The sequence below is a fragment of the Falco biarmicus genome, chromosome 11 (assembly GCF_023638135.1).
Source record: "Falco biarmicus isolate bFalBia1 chromosome 11, bFalBia1.pri, whole genome shotgun sequence".
Taxonomy (NCBI): domain Eukaryota; kingdom Metazoa; phylum Chordata; class Aves; order Falconiformes; family Falconidae; genus Falco; species Falco biarmicus.
Window position 1 is genome coordinate 22,249,674 of NC_079298.1, and position 11,698 is coordinate 22,261,371.

Consider the following 11,698-nt stretch of genomic DNA (forward strand, 5'->3'; position numbering starts at 1 on the left):
GAGACATTTACAATTGGTATGCTTTTCTCAGCTCCATAAATTACACGTTTCATCAATTTTGAAATAAAATGGTCCTGATTAGTAGCAGACAAAAATATGGCATAACGTTTTCTTGCTGGACAATCAGGTTTAAATTATCCTCAAATAAATCATTTAGGTTTTGTTTGGTGTTTTGGGTTTTGCATGGGTTTTTTTTACCTCATCTGAGCAGGACACAAATACCATTCGTTGTTTTTATGCTGATACTGAACATTGGATAAAAAAGCTACCAGTCTTTTGGGGTGATCGCTGCCATTTATTCTGTGATCAATAATATGTTCACGCCCCACAGGAAAAGGTTCTACAAGAAATGTCTGAGCATAGTTAAAACCACATTCTGTTTTGCATCACTCTGACAACACAAAGCAAATTTAAACCCATCAGCGCAGAACAAAGCAGCTGGAGAATACTGGCCAATCTGGCTCATTATCTGTAAATCTCTTATCTTTGCCCTATTTTTCTACATTCCTTATTACTAAGGCTGTTTGTATGGAAAGAGGATTTGTACGAGAATTATTCCCCACCTGAAATCATAATCCTCCTTGTGACATTGTAATAACTTCTTCAGCAACCACATGTAATATCATAAACATGCGCTGATGACTTCAGTTGGAAACTAGGGAAAAAGAGCTCTGAAGAGACAAAGTCTGTTTTCTTGGAAACACGGACCATAATCTTACAAACATTCTTGCACATGAATTATTGTAAGCATATGTGTAGTCCTATTAAAGTCCCTGAGCCTAAATTATCCCTTGTGTAATTCCACTGTAATCTATAGAATTAATGTGGCTCAATGGAAAACTATCAAATACACATTGTGATTTTGGTGTTCCGCTCTGTGTCGGAGCCATGCTGAGCATCGATGATTGAAGATGTGTAAAGGGGTGACTGGTGAGTCCCTCAGCCGTGTCTGAGATGGATCATCGTCTCATTCCTACCCATCTGATCCTGATGAAGGGCCACGGTTTAATCAGCCGGCTCAGCTGAGGAGGAGCAGGATGATTTCCCTGAAGGATAGAGGGAGTTTGTTTGGGGGAGATGAACTTCGTGCAGGAAGTTAATTTGCCAGGACTAGCTCCGAAGGGTGATATATAAGGGACGGAGGAATGCTTTGCTGAGTGGTGGGGAGTAGGGTTCTGAACTGGGGAAGATGGTGGTATCAGCCATTGGGCTGGGTAGGAGGAGATGAAGAAAATACACCACTGTGTGGGTGTGATTTTGCCTGGAGCAGAGGAGTAGGTTCCTGGGTGGGTGCTATAGTGCTCAAAAGTGCAGGAGGAAACTGAAGCAGGGAGCTGCGCTGGCTTGGTATGGGCAGGGGTGACTGGTGAGGAGTGGGTCCTGTACTGTGCTGCCATCCATGGAGCTCACTGGCCTGCAGGTAACTGATGGGGGAGCTGGCTGAACAAAGTGCTTTCCAATAACCTGGTGCTTTAAGAAAGAGGATACTCTAAGCTTTCTGAGTTACAATGATGTCCTTTTCTAAGCATCAAGGGAGCAAAAAATACTAATGAGTGAGTACTGACCCGGTGAGGCAAGGAGAAGGTTGTACTGCTTGCTTCCCCTTCAATGTGCTTCAGCTAAGAGGTGAGGAGGTAACTAAGCTCTTCTACCATTCCTTTGAACTTGGAGGAATCCTTGCCAGGCTGTCCTGTCCCACATCAATGTGTTAACTAGTCCTGGTGTTATGAAACGGCCTGTCCCAGAGCGCTAGCGACACTAACACTCAGTAGTGTTTTAGCCTAATTCACTTCTGTGACTGAAGTTATTAAAACAGTAGGATAAATATACTTTGTGACTCTAGTAAGGCTTACATCTTCCTGCTGGTTGATGCCTGATTAGACCAAACGTTGGTACAACATGCAGAAGCATTGAAGAAAGTACCAAATAACAACTACAGAAGAGCCAATGGTGAGCCTTAGCAGTACCCAAAACTGTCCTTCGTCTTTCATTAGCATTCTTTTTCGAAATGATCAGTTCCTAGGTGAGCTTGTACAGCATCTGTTCATATGTTACCTCACTACTAATGCCTACTTTAAAACATTGCTGTGCTTATACTGCTAATTATTTTGGAAGATTTAGGGGGTATGCAGTAGTGCCCTCAGTACTTTAATTAAACATGCCATGCTGGATGTGTACTGCATTGCTTCGCAACTACTTTAACAGACTATTCTGATCCCATGAGAGATCCTCTTGCCTTGTAGAACGATTATGGGCGCTATGAGGTGTTTGTAGCCCACTCCTCTTTCCCCTGTACCAGACTACAGAAGACAATGTTTTCTTGGCAGTCATTATTTCTACCTAAAAGGCTGGCTTATAAGTGTCTTAAAATCAACATCTGGAAAAACTGAGTACACGGATTTCTTAAAAATACTACAAACTGAATCATGGGGCCAAATTCAACCTTGATGGAATTATTATCTGATATCCGTGTTTTCCCTATATTGCTTGAGTAAATTCCCTTATATGGAATTGTCTTCAGAGATGCACGATGCCAAAATGCTCAGAGAATTGCATAGGACCAAATCTAAAATACTACAGTAGGAAAAAAAAAAAAAAAGAAATTTAAACCCAGACTTTTCTTGAAAGGGGATAGTGGTGGAAATCCCTGATTTGAGAAGGGTTTTTAAGCATCAGACCTGGCATTTATAAGACTGGGAGCCAGATTCTTATTTTTGGGAAAGACCTCCCATTGTGTCTAATTTTTAAGGACATAGATGTTACTTACATTCATGATAAAGTAACTTGCTGAAGTGAAAGACTTATCTACATGTTTGTATTTGAAGAGATTAAGCTTTATTTAAAACAAAACAGTACATGCAGATTGTTAAAATAACTAAATGCTTGCTTCTTAATCTGTCACTTTTTCATTGATTCTATCGCTGATGTCTTCTTCTGTCCTCCACCCTCTTATGAAGATAGAGGGGGGTTGTTATCCGGTGGTGCTAGCTTATGATAAATAAGATTATGACAGATTTTGTGCTTGTTTATTTTTTTTTAAGATTCATGACCTTCCCTTAAAATATGATAGTTGCATTTTTATCAGTGGGGGTATAGCTAGAGAATAGTCGAATGCCAAAGTATGTTCCTGGATAGAGCTAATATAAAAGAAAAAGACTAAAACTATAACTTACCTGCAACCTGACTAGTGTTGGGGGGGGATCCTGTGTTGTCCTGTGCCCCTCCCTGCCTGCCCCCTGACTGGCTGAAAGGCTTGCTGCTCATAGTGGTTTTTGACTGCTAAAACCAGTACACAAGCAGAAGGCAACAAAGGATTTTGGATTACTTGCTGTGCAGTCAGAATGCCTGACATTAAGTTATTTTCTTCCTCAAGCATCATAACTGCAAATAAGTTCATTGGCTTGCAGCAGGTAGGTCAGAGAGTCGTTTCTCCCTTCTGTTTTGCAGGCTTCACTTCTCCATCAGTAGGATCTAAAACATTTGCAGACAGTCTGTGTCACCAGCATACATGTACTGAAGTGTTTGATACTGTTTGTCAACAAGCTAAATATTAATAGCCATCAGCTTTATTTCAAAGTGATGTTTGGCTACAAAAACGGTACAGCAAAACACACAAAGGAAATGCCTGCAGGGACTGTGTGCGTTACCAGAACTGCTGCTTGTGAGGGAGATCAGACTTGTGCATCTTCGCCGCCTTCTTTGTTTTATTTCAGGCTTGTAAAGAAAAAACAACAACTCAGCTTTCATATCTCTACTTAAGGCAGACTTTGGTAGGCAAATAACTTGGCACTGTGTCTTCATGTTCCTGTTAAAGAGAACACTAGACCCCTTAAAAATGATGTCTTTTTCCCTCTTAATTATTTTGCTTCTGATGGCTCTTCTTAGAATTTCCCATCAGTTGCCCTGTTGCTCCTGAAGTTCACTGGGACACTTCCTTGGATGTCAGAGAGCTGAGCTCTGGACCGGCTGATCCGCATATGCCAGAATTTTTCCTCCCCAGTGGCAGGGAGCAGAGGACATGCATACACACACCTATTGCCAACAGACAAACTGTGTTAGAACTGTAATTATGTAGTGATGGAGAGAAATACCCAATGGTCTTCACAGTAGCCAGTGATGTTAACCTGGGAGCATGCTGCTCCAGGAGCCCAGGGAGTGCTCAAAGCCACAGGCCATCTCTGCCCCGATGAGAGGGGGCTGCTGGCCGAACACCTTAAAATTATCAAGACTTGATACTAAGGGAGTGTCCCACACTTCTTAAACTCTAAGCAGATGCAAAAGTGAATGATATAACCAGTTAATTCTAATGCAGAATGACTTTGAAACCTGAAGCTTTCTTTATTTTACCCTTAAGCTTCATGAATCAGTTTTCTGCTCTATTTTGGAGAGGAATGGAATTAGAGGAAGGGAGAAAACAGTAAGTTTGTGATGCTTTGTGCTTCTGTAATTCTTGACTTTTAGCTACCGCTTTAACATCATCTACACATGTAACTTTCCGTGTATGTTTTTCAAAGAGGCAATTTCTGGCTCTCCTTGGTGTGGACAGAGGTGCTACATTTACCATTTGGCTGATGCCTGCTCAGTGTAATCTGAGATTGATTTGAACATTTTATCTCCCCCCCCAAACTTGATTTTTATGCCACTTGAGCATGTTTTCCTTGCTTTTGTTTGAATGCAGCTCTGCATAGGGTCTGGACATATGCACATCTTTCAAGGAATGCTGTGTTCAGCCAGTCTTTCTCTTCATACTCCATTGTGTTTCCCAGTAATAACTTCAGAACAGAATTGATTTAAAATAATATGTAGTAAGTTTTAATGCAACTTCATGTTGCATTATTCAAACTTATTTATTTGGATACCAATTGCAAAAGAATTAAAACACATGGACCTATGGATAGATCAGTTTTCTGATGGTTAAAATCTTCACACATACTTATTGAAACAAGGCTATGCTTCAGCAGTGCTAGTATTTTAAAAGGCTGGTTAATTAATCCAGTAATACTTTTACCATAATGGCCAAAATCTGAAAAAAGGAACAGAAATCTTCTCCTTGCTCCCTAATTCTGTGACTTCTTCCCATTATCTAGGCAGTGTTTTCTAAGTGAGGCTAATTCTTCATCAGAAATATTTCCCACTTCCAACATGGTATTCTTACAAGCTTAAGAAAATGCGGTGGGTTTTGCTTTTTTGTTAACTTTCCTTCATTCTCCTTCCCTGGACTCCCAAAGTAAAGCTTTACTTAGAAGTTAAGGTAATTTCAAGAGCAAAACAATACCCAGCAAGCGATATTCAGAGTGCTTTATAGGGTTATTTGGGACTGAAATGGTGCAGGGGAGAAAAGGCTGCTGAGTGTTGCACATGATGAGTGACTAGCTGAGACACAGTGGCATTTAGCCAGAGGCTGGCTACCATGGTGCGGAAACTGTTACTACAATAGTTAGGATCCTGAATCTGTTTGAATAGAGAGGTTTCGAATAATCCGTGTCACTGTTAATGTACTTCAGTAGATGTCAGAGGATGTGATTCAGACTTTGGGGGGGAGAGAAGGGAATTAGGAATAGCTGATGCTCAGATAACTGAGACTGTACCAGAATACAGAATCCTGAGGTTTTTAGCCACTTTATCCCAGATCATTAATCTTGTCCATTTTATGCTCGTATTGCATCCCACAAAACTTCAGAATTTCCAAAAGATGTTGAATGTGGGGTTGGTTTTTTTTCAGTGGGTTTTTCTGGGGGTTGGGGTTTTTTTTTGTGGTGTGTGCATGTGCTATGGAGTTTTCCCCCTCCCTCCCCTCTTCTCTCAAACTGGAACAAAGATTTAATATCTAAAGTAGTTACTTGCTTACGTTTTAATGCAAGTAGTACCTATTTAACACTCGAGTGATATTAATACAATGTACTTTGTGTGTGCTAGGTGTGCTCACTCAGCAGTAAACGCAGTATCAGGGATGGTTCTGCTCTGTACCCGCCATTCTCGCCTGTGTTCTGTTTGTATCTCCAAATGGGGGGTGTAGGGCAAAGCCAGAGCTGCAGACAAGTAGAAGGTACTGGTAAGGTTTACTTGTAAAGACAAAGGAAGATTCTAGTTATAGAGGTTAAAAACCCTAAGTAAACAGAGACAACTTTATTTTGTATCTGCATCCCGTAATGAACTTTCTTCAGAGGAAAAGCTTGGCAAATGAGCACGATATTCTAGAAATATTCATGACATCGCAGCCAGCACAGTTCAGCATTACAGACCAGCAGTACATTCAGCCTACACAGCATAAAACCTTAATTGCTTTGTGATATATATTCTGAATCTTCAATAAATCTGAAATAACTGGGGGTTGGGTGGATGGGTGTGTGTGTGCGTGTGTGTGTGGGGGCAAGGCAGCAGTAATAATTTCCCTCCTCTCAGAATTACCTGTTCAGTCCTTCCAAAGTGCAGCTTTACATGGAAGCAGCTCTTCCTCAGCCTTCCCGTTGTACCCCCATTCTTGTTACTCAAGGAAAAAGTTAGATGAAGATTTTCAGGAACTACCTCTAGGCTGGAGTTAAGATTAGGCTTAGAACTGCGACTGTGCTCTGAGACAACTACCTTTGCTTGTCAATGGCCAACTTCTGTCTGGAAGTGACCTAAGAGCGGAGAACCTCACACCAATAATTTTTGAAGGTATCTATTTTGTATCTAGCTACATTGCAAAATCTGATTTAGTGTACCCTTTTGCAGCCAGGTTACTTTTTAAAGGAATTATTACAAATATTAATGTAGAGCTGTTAAGGCAACACTTAAGTGCTTGTTTACAAATATTTTTCTTTTCAGTGTGGCTATAAAAAGAACATTAACAGTGATTCCCAGCTCTCATGCTTGCTTTTTTGCAAACGGTTGCTTGCAAAAACAATCCCTGTTTACTGCTGCTGAAGAGTAATTTCTGGACTTCATCTTGGCAGTGAATGTTGGGGAGATATCCTTTAAGCCACTGAATTGGAGGTTAGAACATTCATTTTGGTGTCAGCTGACATCCTAAGCTGGATCATAAATAAAAGCAGCAGAGTTCCATTGCACTGTATAACAATAAAGCAGGAAACGCTAATTGCCAAACTACTGGCAGCTCAAAGTAGAATTTACAGTAATGCTAACTGAGCAGATCTGACTGATATAACATTACAAATATCCACTTTTTTCTTAAACCAAGTAGAGTTGGGGTTTTTTATTTTTAAGAACTCACTGTGCACCAATGCATAGAAGGGGCAGGATTATGCACAACTACTTCACTTCATGGTTGAAAATACTTCTTAAATCTCAATATAAAAAAAATAAATATTGTAACATTGTGTTATGGACTCCTTTAAAATTATCTGCTCTATAGTGCAAGGAGAACTTCAGACTACCTATGAATATTCTCTTTCTCTCTGTCTGTCTTTCTGAAGTTTATACAAAAAACTTTTTGAGTGCCTGTATAAATCCAGTACTGTCCAGAAGGTCTTCTCATTGCATAATCATGAATACCTGATTTCTGTATTTAAAGAAAAAAAACCCAAAACAACAACAAAAAAGAAAACACACATCTCCTCCAAAAGAAAAAAAAAAAAAAAAAAAAAAAGCCCTCCAAACTCCAAATGAAACATTCCGAGTGGAACAGTGACAAACATCTGGTAATACTGGACTAGTGTCTGTGCTACCATTCATGAAGCATCAATTTACAATAGATCTGTTTAATAAATATAATATTTTAATTTATAAAGTACTATAAGTTGTTTGAAATATTCCTTGCAGAGACCCCTCGCTTCTCCCATTTTTGTCTGTTAGATACTACTATTGCCCCCAGTCTCTCTCTGGTTAGAGAAACATGTCAAACATCTTGTTTAGCTTTGTTTCTCACGTACCAGCAAAGATAACAGAAGGTATGTGTAAAACTGATCTTATCAATCAACAAATACAGCTTTTCATAGATATATGCATGTTTAAAGCGTATCACTGGCATAGTTAAAAGTGAAATTGCTTATTTCTTTTGCTTGCCTATTTCTGCCTGACCCATTAACTGGACTACAAAACGTGCTAAAAACTTTTTGGGTAAGAAAGTAAAAAAAGATACAAGAAATACTAAATGTGAAATTTTACACTGTGTAGAATAGTCACCTGAGTTTAAATAAGCATGTTAACAAATGTTGATCTTCTTGTATCACATGCCACTCTCTCTTCTTTCTCCATTACCACTGTAGTGTGAAACAGCAATGCAGACGAAAAATGCTGTCCAAGGCTATCACAGTGAAAGCTACTGGTTTTTTTTTTTAAATTCTCATGCAAAATCCTGTCCCTTATGAAGCTGCTTTTTGTAAGAGGACATCTGCCTCAATGTACTTCCTATTGATTTCAACAGTACTGGTCATGAGACTATCATTATGGTATTAAGGAGGTATGGTGATTAAAAAAAGTCAAATCCAAGTTTCAGAAGGGTCTAGGTTAAAATTGTCCCAGGAGAACAGGCTGATGCTTGGATGCAATTTGTGATAACACATTGGCTAAGCACACCGATAAGCTCATTTGGAGGTGAAAAAAGGATGGAAAAGATGGTCTCACTAGGTCTGTTTATGCTCTGTGGCCCTTTGCATAGGTAAAAGAGGATCTTTTTGCTTTACAAACATGATTTGCTTTTGTACCTTTTAAATGGTCTATGTGCTATTTGTATACAGGAATCTTTCGTTTCAATGTATTAACTTTCATCTGTTATAACAGGATGTTTTTGCATGTGAAGAATTGTGTCAGTACAACTTCAGAATTTACTTTTGAGACTTCCACTACTGTCCCCATAAATTCTTAAAGGCTTACAAAATGTTACAGAACAGCACAACTTTACTGGAAGGGTCACTGCAGAATTGTAAGAAATTTGAATCTCTAGCTGAGAGTAGATCAGTCTGTTTAGCTTTCCGATAGGCCTGTTTAGCTTTCTTCTGGCATAACTTGGAAATAATCTTTGAAGCTGTATTTATCAAGAGTCAACCTTCTCATTTTGTTACTTTATTACAGTCCAGCTGGCACTCCTCTTTTATCTTCCCTTCCTCCTTTTCTGAAATAAAATTAACCTGTTTTCTAACATACATGCAATATATACCCTCCATTAGAAGACAACCAGGTCAAATGAGAAGCAACTCTGAATACTCAATATTTGTCAACTAATGCATATCTAGATAAAACAATCTGGTAACTAAAACTCATTTAGAATTTGGCTTCCAGGCTAGGGCTCAGGGAAGGAATTTCTGGATGCCTTCTGTTCTCTCTTGAATCTTTGCCACTTTTGATGATGGCATTTCCATAAAGTCATATTTGTTTTATTTAAGAATACATCTTCCCTATTTTGCTTTAAATCTTTAAGATAATTAAGTTTTCCTCTTTTGGAAGTGTAGAAAAAGAGGTAATGTATTTCACTCCAAACGTCACTTGTACGTAACACAAACGTGTTTGCCTTGATGTTAATATTTAAGGGAAAGAATGAGACACAGCAAAACCTAACAATCTAAACATAAGGAATCCAGTCAGCAACATTTGAGTCTTTGGCGAGACTCTGGGAGCTGTTTTCTGTTCCATGCTGGGAGCAGGAAGAATGCAGTTTTCCCCTAGAACAATGACAGTTTGGTTGTACCCACCTACTAAAACCAAAAGATAAGAGCCACTCAAAAACAAAATGCTAGTTTACTTCAGCTCCACCATGCTTTTGGAGAGAACTAGCAGTTATTTGAGATAATCTTTTCAAGGAAAAGTCTACCTAGTTGATAACAAAACTTCCCTTATGAGGATTCAAGCCAGGAACTCTTTTCTGTGTTCCATCCCTGATGGCTGGGATGCAGCGTTTTGTTGAAGGCTTTGGTCAGAGTCAGGCTGTGATCTTTCTGTTCCTGAGCTCTCCTGAGCTGTTCTTGTTGCTTCAATTTTACAGACTTCTGGGTCTTTTCTAATCCAAGTTTTCACCTGCTAAGACTAAAAAACTGCTGAGAAGAGTCCTTAACTCAAGCTGGCATTTGAACCATTAATCGGTAAGGAAAATAGCAACAAATATAAGGAAATGGGTACTGTTCCTCTCTCAGCTGATTATCTGGATTAAAAACCACTTTATATGCCCTATTTTAACCTGTGTTTCCCAGGTTGACCAAACGGAGTAAAGAACACTCTGTTGGGGTGCGCAGGCAGAGATTCTCCCAGCTTTGGTCTGCCAAAAGGCTGGCAGTGAAGCAAAGGGGGAAAAGTCTTCCCAAGTCCTTGAAAATGAGATTCCTCCACATCACACCTGGAGCGGTTTGGTTTTTCAGAACAACTTCTTGTGAAGAACTCCACCATTACCTTCAGAGCATTTACATCGGAGGTTACAAGTCCGAACAGGCAAGCGCCTTCCTTTAGCAGCACTCGTTGCCGTGCAGGTGACAGGTGGAAGAAAACCCCTGGAACTCCCCATGTTCAAAGGCAGGCGCACAGAGTTTATGAACCACAGTCTGAATGCACACCAAACCCCAAAATCCTGCCTTGGGCAGGGCTGTGAGGGAGGAACCGAGCAGCCGGAGATGCTTTCGGTGAGGTATAGATCTAGAGCAGGAGGAGGCTGGGCTACGTTCTGCTTTGCTCTGAACAGAAGCAGCATGTGAACTCAGCGCCGTTTGAGCCTTTGCTGTGTTTATGGACAAGGCAGTCTAGGAGTCTGCCTTGCTGTTCAGGCACGGATGGGGTGCATGAATGGAAGCATTCATCGCCTTTCTCTTCTCATGCTTCCCTAAGCCTCGGGGCGTTGATCCTGTGCTGTTGCCCCTTACCCAGAGCAGAGGAAGAGGCCGCCTCTGTCTTCATTCCCCTCTCCTCCAGTTCCCTTGAAAAACAGAAAGCAAAATTCAGCGCAGAGAGCACTAATCTAAAATAAACTACCATTAGTCATAATAAAGTCCATTGTATCTCCAATTTACCAAACTATCTGCAACTGTGCAGAAAGTCCTGATAAGATAGTCCTCACCCCAGGTCAAGGAAAAAAAGCCCTTGAACACATCAGATTTACTTCAGCCAGGTCATTTTCAAGGACCTGATGAGTACGTACTACACAGAGTCCTCACATAGTCTTAACCTATTAACTATTCTTTCATGTCAGACTAATCAAGGTTAAAAACCGCAAAACCTTTCTGTTCTGAACTCACATGTGACCACATCAAGGGACTCTGCTTATGCTGAGGACTATTAAGCCTGTTGGACAGGTTATAACTATGATGGCTGCCTTTCCCAGAGGGCCTCACGACGTCATGACAGTAGCATAACATTTTCTGATGATTTCTAATGATTTTCTGCATAAAGCAGACTATTCCTCTAGACCCTTGTTTCCCAACAGCAGGAACCACTCTTTCTGTTCCCTGCCAGAATAGCTGCTGCAACGTTTTGACATCTGATGCTGAGGCAAAGGCTGCAGAGCGTGAGTCTCCTCCTGCGGCAGCGCGAGGAGCTGTTGGTTCCACCAGAATAAGGCTGTGCAGTCTGTCGAGTGTTTCTACATCTCTTCAAGCTTTTTTCTTTGTATGTGTTTCTGTAGCCAGACACATAGCTCTGCGTGTGTACAGATGACAGATGTGTTTACATTGCTTTATAGGTGGAACAGTGTGCAGGATTACATCTTGCCAGATGAATGTGAAACACTGAAGTAGACTTTCACACACTTAGCTCCAACAAAATGCCTTTTAACAGTTGT